At 47.5% G+C, this 9,711-nt stretch overlaps 1 long non-coding RNA gene across 1 annotated transcript; it reads right to left on the bottom strand.

Moving 5' to 3' along the window:
• Positions 1–5,332: 5,332 nt before the first annotated feature.
• Positions 5,333–7,088, bottom strand: LOC109953658 (uncharacterized). The gene is made up of 3 exons (XR_002273950.1): positions 6,767–7,088; positions 6,513–6,596; positions 5,333–5,906 (listed from the first exon to the last, which is right to left on the bottom strand). It is a non-coding gene; the product is annotated as an uncharacterized LOC109953658 (long non-coding RNA).
• Between the last annotated feature and the right edge of the window lie 2,623 nt (positions 7,089–9,711).

Genomic DNA, 9,711 nt, shown 5'->3' with positions numbered 1-9,711 from the left:
GGAGGAAAATGGATGGATGGATTTATAATTATTTATAATAAGAAATGACAACCAAAAAGACACAAAACAGGTGACCAACTACATAGAGGCACAAAATGATTAAAACAACATGCAAAATGCCACAAAACAACTACAGAAATGCGGCTACAAAGCAAGCAAAGAAAACGATGGTTACGTACAGTAACCCAAGCTTCTATTTCGTATAGGCGTAGCGTTCTAAGAGCTGTCGCTATCGGGTTTATCCCTCACACATGCGCAGTCCTGAAGAGATTCTTTCGCGCCCTGTGCCCTACACTGGGCTGTCCCCAAACAGGTCCGCTGCGATGGCATTAATGCCACTGTCTCCCTACACTAGTACTTTTTCTTCAGCTGGCGGGGGTGGAGACAGCAGGGCTGCCAGCTTAGAGGGCTACGCCTATACTCATAGAAGATTGGGTTACTGTACATAACCATCGTTCTATTTCATATAGGCTCTGCCCTCTAAGAGCTGTCGCTATTGGGATAAAGTGCAGCTGGATGTAGTCAACGCCCTGGTGGCACACCGCTGCCCAAGAGCATTGAAACACAACCCAGCTTGCCAAGATACCCCATAATAGCAGCCCAAAGACAACATCCTCTCTCCTGTATCAGACCTTGCCTGAGAAGCAGGTGCAATCATGCTCGTATAGAGATCTGACTGCCACTGTAAAAGGCAGAATGGCCATTCTGTTAATAGGGGAGGAGAAGTGCATGGAAGATCGCACTGATAACAGCAAATTGCAAGAGCATACAGGCGGTAGCAGCGTACAGAGATACAACATTACCAGCGGAGAACATGAGTACCACGGAGCGTACAGACAGAGTGTGTGTGTGCAGGAAAGGCACACCCAGCGGGTACAATGGCGGCTTGCATTGATAGTACAGTCAAGTGAGTGTACAGGGCTAACAAGCAATCACCCGAGCGAGAACACACACATGTGGAATCAGTGCTTGGTGGCGGTTGTTCGAAGAGGGAAGCCACTCAGTCGCGTAGAACACTCAGGACCGAGTGAGCCAATGGAAAACTTTTGTTGTGTCTATCTGACAGCTGCCGTGTGCGCCACTTAATGGGACAGTGGGCGCGCCGGATAGAGAGCATGAAGTTCTTTCTCTGACTCATCTCTGTAGGGCGGAGGAAAGAACCCATCCAGGTAATGACTCTGGATCGAACAAAGGATGTTATTATTTTGATGCATAGGCAGGATTGGGTCTCAGAACAGTTGAGCTGCCGTCTTCATGTACGAGAAGGCACGCCAGTGAGACAAACAGTGCGCACAGATGGCCCACTCGCTTAGCCGAAGTTAGGGCTAAGAGAAGTGTTGTTTCCAGAGATAGATGTTTGAGAGAGATTTCTGTTATGAGCTCAAAGGGGGGTTCCCTGAGCACGTGTAAAACCAGAGGTAATCCCACTGAGGTGCCACTGAACGCATCACAGGCTTGTCTGCCTATGCCCCTGAGAAAGTGTTTCACCAGAGGGTGTGCAATGAACACAATTCGCTTACCAAAAACTTCATGGAATGAAGAGACGGCAGCAGCTTACGCTTACACAGCAGACAGAGCCAGGTTTCTTTCTACCAGGATCTGTAGAAAATTCAGCACCTAAGACAGTGGGCAGGACGTTAGAGCTGTGGCCCTCTCCATGCACCAACGTTGAAAAACTGACCATTTGCAGCTTAAGGCGCTGTAATAGACGGGGCTCTCTTGCACTGAATTACATGTATGACCGTCGGAGGCAACCTTAGGCTCCCCAGTCAGTCCCATTCAGGGTCCAGGCCCACAGCCGTTGACCTGACATGGGGCACTGCTGGATCACGCCGAGCAGATGAGAGAGCACATGCGTGCTCCAGAGCTATCAGGAGGATGCGCAGCCATTTCTCTTGAGCTTTCAGTGAAAAACAGAGGTGACACTGCGCATTCCCGCGTGCTGTGAACAGGCCTGCCACCGCTGGGCCAAACCTGTCCCACAGTGTCTAAATGAGGGACAGATTCAGCCTCCACTTGCTGGGCTGAGGTCTGCCTCGTGACATGAGATCTGCAGCGCAGTTCCGCTCACTGGGGATGCGCACGGCTCTGAGGGAGAACAGGTTCTGATGAGCCCAGAGCAGGTGTTCCCTGCAGTTTCCAGCAGCTGGCCAAACCAACACCGCCCCTACGGCTGGTGTGTGCGACCAATTGAAATGTCTGATCGCACCACCACGTGTCTTCCTCTCAGCACCAGTGCAAAGTGTTTCACCACCTTCAGCACTGTGGCTAGTTCCAGACAGTTGATGTGGAGAGACGAGGTGTGATCCCACCGTCCTCCCACAGCCTGTGACGGACATGTGCCTCCCCAACCAAGCAGAGACGGGCCTCTGAACAGCGAGACGTGTGATGTGGCTCTGCCCAGGGGAACTCCCAGTGTGATGACGGTGGGGGTTTCCCAGCACTCCAGGTCTGATTGGACCAAGGGGGGAATCGTGAGCACGCGCCTCTTGTGGCGCAATGGGTCGAGGCGCAGATGGCCGAACCACCTCTGGAACTTCCTCGTATGAAGAAGACCGAGAGGAACTACGACATGACTGGCTGACATTGTTTCCAATAATGCATGACAGATAGAGCTGTTAGTTTGTGTGGGGAACAACATGCTGCAGGAGAGATGAAAACATTTCTCACCTGGCGGGTAACAGCCTTGCTTTCATGCTGAGAGAGTCCAAGTGCACTCCCAGGTAGACGATTGTCTGGATGGGCACCGCAGCGCTCTTCATCCAGTTATTACAAAAACCAGTTGTGTCAGGAGTTGCACCAGCACCGCTGTGTGATGTCTGGCACATGCCATCAGAATCAAGGCGTTTAAATAAAAGAGGACTCTTGACTCCTGCTCTGCGTAGCGGTTCTAGCGCCGCTTCACTGCACTCAGAATAAAGTGGGGGTGCTAGTGAAAAGCCGGACACGGAACCACTCTTGACTATAAACACCTACTTTAGTATGCGTTTTGGCCTTCCGTTTAGACGGAAACAGGTTAGCCGGGTAGCGAAAACGGAGACCTTTTAAAACGGGTCGCAAAGTGGAGAGTTTCAAACACCAGCTGTCTTTGGATGTAAGGACTGTCACCGATACTGGGCTGTAATGACTCAGTCGTTAAGGGACATTGTTGGCTTTCAAAGGACTGAAACCACACCAAGATAAAGTGGGGATGCTAGTGAATACCTGAAGGACAGCCTGATGAGTCTGAGTGCACTCCCAGGTAAGAAATTGTCTGGGAGGTCACCGGTGAGCGCTTGTCCTTCTTTTTTTCCATATGGGTTTATTGCAAAATAAAAGAGGACTCCGATTCCTGTTCTGTGTAGCGGTACTAACGCCACTTCCACGAACTTGGAAAAACGCGTGGGGGGGCAGTGAATAGCTGAAGGGCAGACTGTCATACTGGAAAAATGCACCCCTGGAGGAGGAATGCAGAAACTTCCTGTGTTGGGGATAACAGGTGCATGAATAAAATTGGCATCTCACAGATCGATGGAAGTAAACCAATCACTGGGACGCACACACTCCAGTACTTGTTGTGGTGAGCATGTGAAACAGTCTCTGTACTACTCTTTTTGTAGGTGGGGAAGAGAAGACAGATTGAAAACGGGTCTCTTTTCACCTGATTTTTGGGAACCAGGAAGTAGCACGAGAAGAAGCCCTCACGCTCCTGCCCCAGTGGCACCACGGAGATACAGTAGCTGCTTTGGCTAACAGCACCCGCAGCTCTGCCATAAGCGCAGCAGAGCTCGCAGGTGGAGTAATGTCAGTTTCCAGCACGCTGCTGAAAGCAGGGGGGTGCCTGGAAAAGATGCAGGGTGTGGCCGGTTCAATCAGCTTGTCCATCCAACGTTCATGGACAGCCGCTCTCGCCACACCGTGCAATGCGCCGTGAGTGGACAAGCGTTGGTGTGCGGAGCGCTCGTATGTGTGCGAGAGAGACAGTGGACACACAGACAGAGAGCCTCTCCTTTCTGAGAACATTGTCAGAGAAACTGGGGAGTCTGGTGGTGGCCCTGAGAAGACAGTTGTGTGTCAGAGGCACGGTCCACAGCTGCGCCCCCCGTTGTGGGGAGAACTCTTACAATGAGCGCCGCTCTCGCTCTGCAGCGCCATCTGTAGAAGCCACACATGATGTCTGGTGGGGCCTTTGATGATTTCCGTCAGAAGTGCAGCAGAGCCCCGAAAGCCAGCTTAGGCTAACTGGCGGCAGGAGCAAGCAGCTGCACGCCTGCTCATACTGAATCAGAGGAGGCTCGCTCTGCTGGCACCCAGGTCGACCATTGGATCGACGGAGAGCCGGGGGGGCCCCACGATGGCGGGAAGTGAGTCCAGTGGCTAAGCCTAGCCACTGACATTGACAGGGCCCTCCCTGATAGCTGCTAGCGCCTCCGTCCGACATGTCCCTGCTGCGGGCAAGCAAGCCTGAAGGGGAAAGCAGCCCTGGGGGAGAAAGTCAGCTCGACGTGTAAACATATGGAGCCCGAATTGCAGCCTGGGCACACGGTGACGGTGGCATGACGCTGGAGTCTGGCAGTGAGGAATGGTTCTTAGCCGTGATAAAAAAGAATGTACTTACCCATGATATTTCTTCTTAGACTGCTGAAGTAAAAGAGGGAGATGATCACAGGTCACAGTGGCATTTATGCCATCACAGCAGACCTGTTTGGGGACAGCCCAGTGTAGGGCACAGGGCGCGAAAGAATCTCTTCAGGACTGTGCATGCGCGAGGGATAAACCCGATAGCAACAGCTCTTAGAGGGCTACGCCTATACAAAATAGAACCCATTTTCAGTCTGTGGGTCTTGTTCCTGTGTAGGAGGGTGGGGAGCCTTTTACACAACTGTGTCCAGAGTCCAATGACCGATAATCTACACAGGGTTAAAACCCGAGTAACACTGAATATTGTTTGCTCAGAAAAATACGTTAAAGATATTGTGAAATTAAGACGCTGGACACCAAACACAAGCTGGGTCAGCAAGTTACCAATGTGACAGAATAGGTTTCAGTTATATTTTTAGTAAATAGTGATGGCTTGTTTTTTTAACCCTCTATGGCATGAATTTTTATTTTAGGAGGAAAAAAATATTCCACCCTAGTTTTTGGGAGCTTGGGGGCCCCTGATATTATATCAATCATAAAATCTGTCCGCCCCCAGCCCCCCCACCAGATTTTGGTTTGTTGCCTCAGAGCAACAAGATGCTATAAGGGTACTAAAAAAACCAAGGTTTTCTATATCATATAATATGTGGAATGAGGAAGAAACAAGCAATAAATACATTAGAAGAAGTTTTATTTCAACAACAATTCCAACAAGTTTTATTTCAATAAACATCAGCCATAAATTGTTAATCAGTCAGTGGGTTAGAGATTAGCTGCAGTGTGTGTTTGTGTTTCTGAACGTGTGTTCCTGTGGGGTACTGCTTCTCTTTTTTACAAAGCACAGTCTGTATTATTCTGTATGGAACCTCAGGAAGCAGTTACTGGTGGACGTGAAATAGAGGTGGACGTCACATTTTTGGCACTTGGCTTTAGGTGTGCCTTTGCATCCAGGTACCTTGCATCTCCCTTTCTTTTCATCCATGACCATCCAGTGGGCTGTGGTGTCCAGACACACATCAGGGACCAGAATGGTTGTAGTGGGTCCTCTTCTCCTCTTTTCTTCATACTCCCCAGCAACTGTGGAACTGGGACGACCTCTCTTATGCTCCAGATTATTGTCACTTTTGCATAAGCTTTCTGCAATATACGACTTGAACGTATGAAGCTTCTTCTGTTCCTCTTTTCTCATCCAAGTGCTGCTGCAGCAGTCTCGTAGAGCAGCCAGGCAGTCACGATGATCATGTCGATGAAGTGGAACATCAGCAGGTGGTCATCAGACAGGCCATCTGTTTTCAAAAGAAACCAGGAAGCATAAGATTAGAATAGGTCATATAACTCTGTTCACCCATTAATGCACGCGCGCGCACACACACACACACACACACACATACATACATATATGCACATGCACACAGATGTTCATTACATACAGTATGTTACTCTACTGACCGAACCCTGATCTCCTAACTCTCCCTCAAACCTGATTCTGGGGTCCAGTCCTCCTCACTGTCACTCTCCTCAAGCTCACTGTCCTCACTGTTGGTAGGAATGAGCCTAACTGCTCTATCATGTCCCTTACACCCATAAATTGTTCATGCATCAATTTCCTGTGAGTAATGTACATAGTACAGCAAAAAATTGACTATGGAAATAACTATGCATCCCTGCACATCTCCATCCATTAGCATGTTATTGTTCACACAAGAGTGGTCTATCTGCACAATGTTGCCCTAAGGCAACGAATGAAAAACTACCATTTTAGTATATAAATAAAGACAAAAAGTGTCTTTACTCAATCAAATATGCTTCTTCACATATCCATGCACATCACAGATATTATTTATACAAATTTATTTAAATTTCAACATGTTAAAAAGTAAAATTTATCTTACCTTCTGCTAGCAGTGTGTCCAAGCTGGCTATGGTCCCAAAAAGGACTGTTCCACCTCCAGAGGAAAGGTCAAATCCACTCCCACCTCAAATTTCATTGGTCACAGACTTATCATCAGGCTTTTAATGTGATTTTTACTTTAAAAACATTTAAAGGGACTATGTGTGGGCCAAAATACTGGTTTGTCGCTTCAGGGCAACACCATGCCATAGAAGGTCAAATTCTCCTGAAAATATACATTTTAAAGGTCTGTACCTGCTGAGCAGCAAGGGCAGCCTGCTCCTCGTAGACATCCAGGTTTTTCTGCATGTGTTCCAGGGCAGCGGAGCGGGACACGGGTGAATGTGGCTCCGGGTTCAGGATTACGTGGTGCTCGTACACGGCGGCAACGTACGATCGATCTGCAACAGGCTCTGTCTGACCAGCAGCGGACATGATAAACACACTGAAGACAAACAAAATCATTGTTCCTTCACCTACAGAAATCACAGCTAAATGTGATTGATAACCCGGACTAACTGGTTACACTACAGCACCCAAGAGGCCAAAGTCCAGGAAAACCCAGCTCACTGGAAAGTTTATGCAATATAGTTTGTTACAGAGCCGCGACTAAAAAGCATCTTTTGGTCCCAGCTTGAACCATCGAGGAGCCGCAGGTTTAGGCACTTCCGCACTGCTTCATTTCTCAGCCTCGGAGGTTACTGCTTAGTGCACACACAGTCGTGTCTATATAAGAACACAAAAAGTTGCCCATGTCAGTAGTCCTTGCGCATCTGGCAGCTCTCCGCAGCTTCTCAGACTGCTGCTGTCCTTAAATTTTGCGATACCACTGTGCTAATGCAAAACGTGCAATTTGTTTTCACTTCGGAGACTTTAGGTATTATATTTATGTGAAAACCAGCCCTGGCATATTTTAGATGGTCTTCCGTGTCACATGATTAAGGCAGCAGCCTATCAGATGTCAGAGCTGAAGGCTTACTGTTGCTCGAAGTGAGCACAGACAGCAGCATGGATGGTCGAGAGAGAGAAAGAAACGCAGTGTGGTGTTATTTTTCCTCCACGACCAAAGGTCATGCCATGTGTTCTGTCTGTAATAAAGTGTGCCACATAGCAGCAGCACTAACAACCTCTTTAAACATTTAAAAACACTTACACTTGTTATACCCCTGTTCTTTTATTGGACTGATCTGAATAAGGAAGGAGTCCGTCTTTCTTCATTTTAGTGCGGATTTATTAAGATTACAAACATGACCCGGGTTGTTCCTTCCTCCAGAGACACACACTCTGGCTGCTGGAGAGAGGAGCTCCCAGAAACACAGAGCCTAATACATTTATCAGTTTTTGGGCTAACCCCTTATAATTTATCATTTGAACTCATTTATGTTGTAGATTTGCCAGCTACCGCCATCTGCAGGCATTTTGGAGACAGATTGAACCTGCAACAAGGAGGATGGTGCGTGTTGGTACCAGATCATGCACTACAGACACAACAGCAGTTCCAGAGAAGGATGCTGAGCAATCTCGCCGCAGTAGGCATAGCTCATACTGCATAATTTTGCTTATAGAAACAGCTGACTGATAAATTATCCCCCAAAACAACGCCAATATCTAAATAATGTACAGGTAATTCAATTCACACATACATTTATGGTCTCCAGGCTGTTATTACCACTAAGACATGTCTGCCTCCACAGAGCCGATGCCTTCCACTAATTGAACTGTTCCTATTCTTGGTGTACCTGTCACTGGGTCTGAAGGAGAAGGACTTAGGTGATCGCTTCAACATTAACCAGTCCACTGTCAGCAGGATCATCAGAACATGGGCAATTTTTTTGTACACCTCGCTGGGTGCTGTTGGGATATGGATGGCTACTGATTGTATTCAAGCCATGATGCCAAGTGTGTTTGGCAAATATTCTGACACCCAAGTCATCATTGACTGTACAGAGCTGAGATGCCAGAAGCTTTCATCTTTACTTTTGCAGAGTGAAATGTTTTCCCAGTATAAATCGCACACTACCATGGTGTGTCAGATACACAAGGACTTTGACTCTGGTACATTGGCTCTCAATGTGTAGGTACATATCGCCATGCAAGGGGCAAGTAAACAGTAAACCAACAAAAGGCTGTGTAACAAAATAAGCAGGATTAACAGCAACAACAGTGCAAACAATGCAAAATAAGCAGTATAAACAGGCAGTAAACAATGCAGACAGACAAAGGAATGCTCATTGTGAAATGAGATAAATAGGAATAAAAACCGAGTACTTAAAAACAGAGACCTGTACGGATCTGTATAATCTGTACAATGTATATTTACAGGTATTGCACTGAGGGTTATTGTCCAATCATACTGTAGTGGGTCGAGTGTGGGGGGCTCGGGGTTAAGATGGGGGACTATTCCTGAAGTCCACTGCTCCAGGTTTTTGTGGCTACACCACAGGACCAGCTGCTCAACCTCCCGTCTGTAGGCTGACTCGTCGCCGTCTCGGATGAGACCGATGGCCGTTGTATCATCAGCAAACTTTAGGAGCTTGACAGAGGGGTCCTTTGAGATGCAGTCGTTGGTGTAGAGTGAAAACAGCAGAGGGGAGAGCACACAACCCTGAGGGGCGCCTGTGCTTATTGTCCGGGTGCTGGATGTGGTTTTCTGCAGCCGCATCTGGTGCTTCCTGTCAGAAAGCTAGTAATCCACTGACAGGTGGGAACAGGCAGTTTAATGCTGCCCGGAGAGTGATGCTAAAAGGTGGACCTGTGTCTATGGGAACAGTAGCCCAGCTTATCAGTGATAATGGTCAATTTAGTCAGTGCTTCCTGTGAAACCATTTTCAGCACTAAAGTGAAGTGAAAATCTCTTACACTATCTTTACACTGATAGATAGGGTGCAACGCTCTTGATCCCAGAGATCTTGCCAATTAATAGTTTTCAGTGTAGCCGCTTGAACATGAGTTCAATTTATTTCTAAAGATTTGATTGTTGAAAATAAAACAGCTCAGGATCAATAAATCATAATAATTAACAAAAACTATGTTCAAACAATTATAAATAGGGAATAGCTACGATGGAGAAAGGCTGAGGAGGTTTGTCTTTTGGAAAAGGGTGAACAGTGTGATGAAAACATAGCCGTCCCTGGTAGGCTAGTGGTTAAGGACACGGGTTTGAATCCAGGTTCTGTCAGGAAGGACATCCGGCGTAAAAC

Source organism: Monopterus albus, unplaced genomic scaffold, assembly GCF_001952655.1.
Source record: "Monopterus albus unplaced genomic scaffold, M_albus_1.0 scaffold922.1, whole genome shotgun sequence".
NCBI classification, from domain to species: Eukaryota; Metazoa; Chordata; class Actinopteri; order Synbranchiformes; family Synbranchidae; genus Monopterus; species Monopterus albus.
The sequence above is the reverse complement of the archived record's forward strand: the minus strand, read 5'-3'. Positions and strand labels throughout refer to the sequence as shown.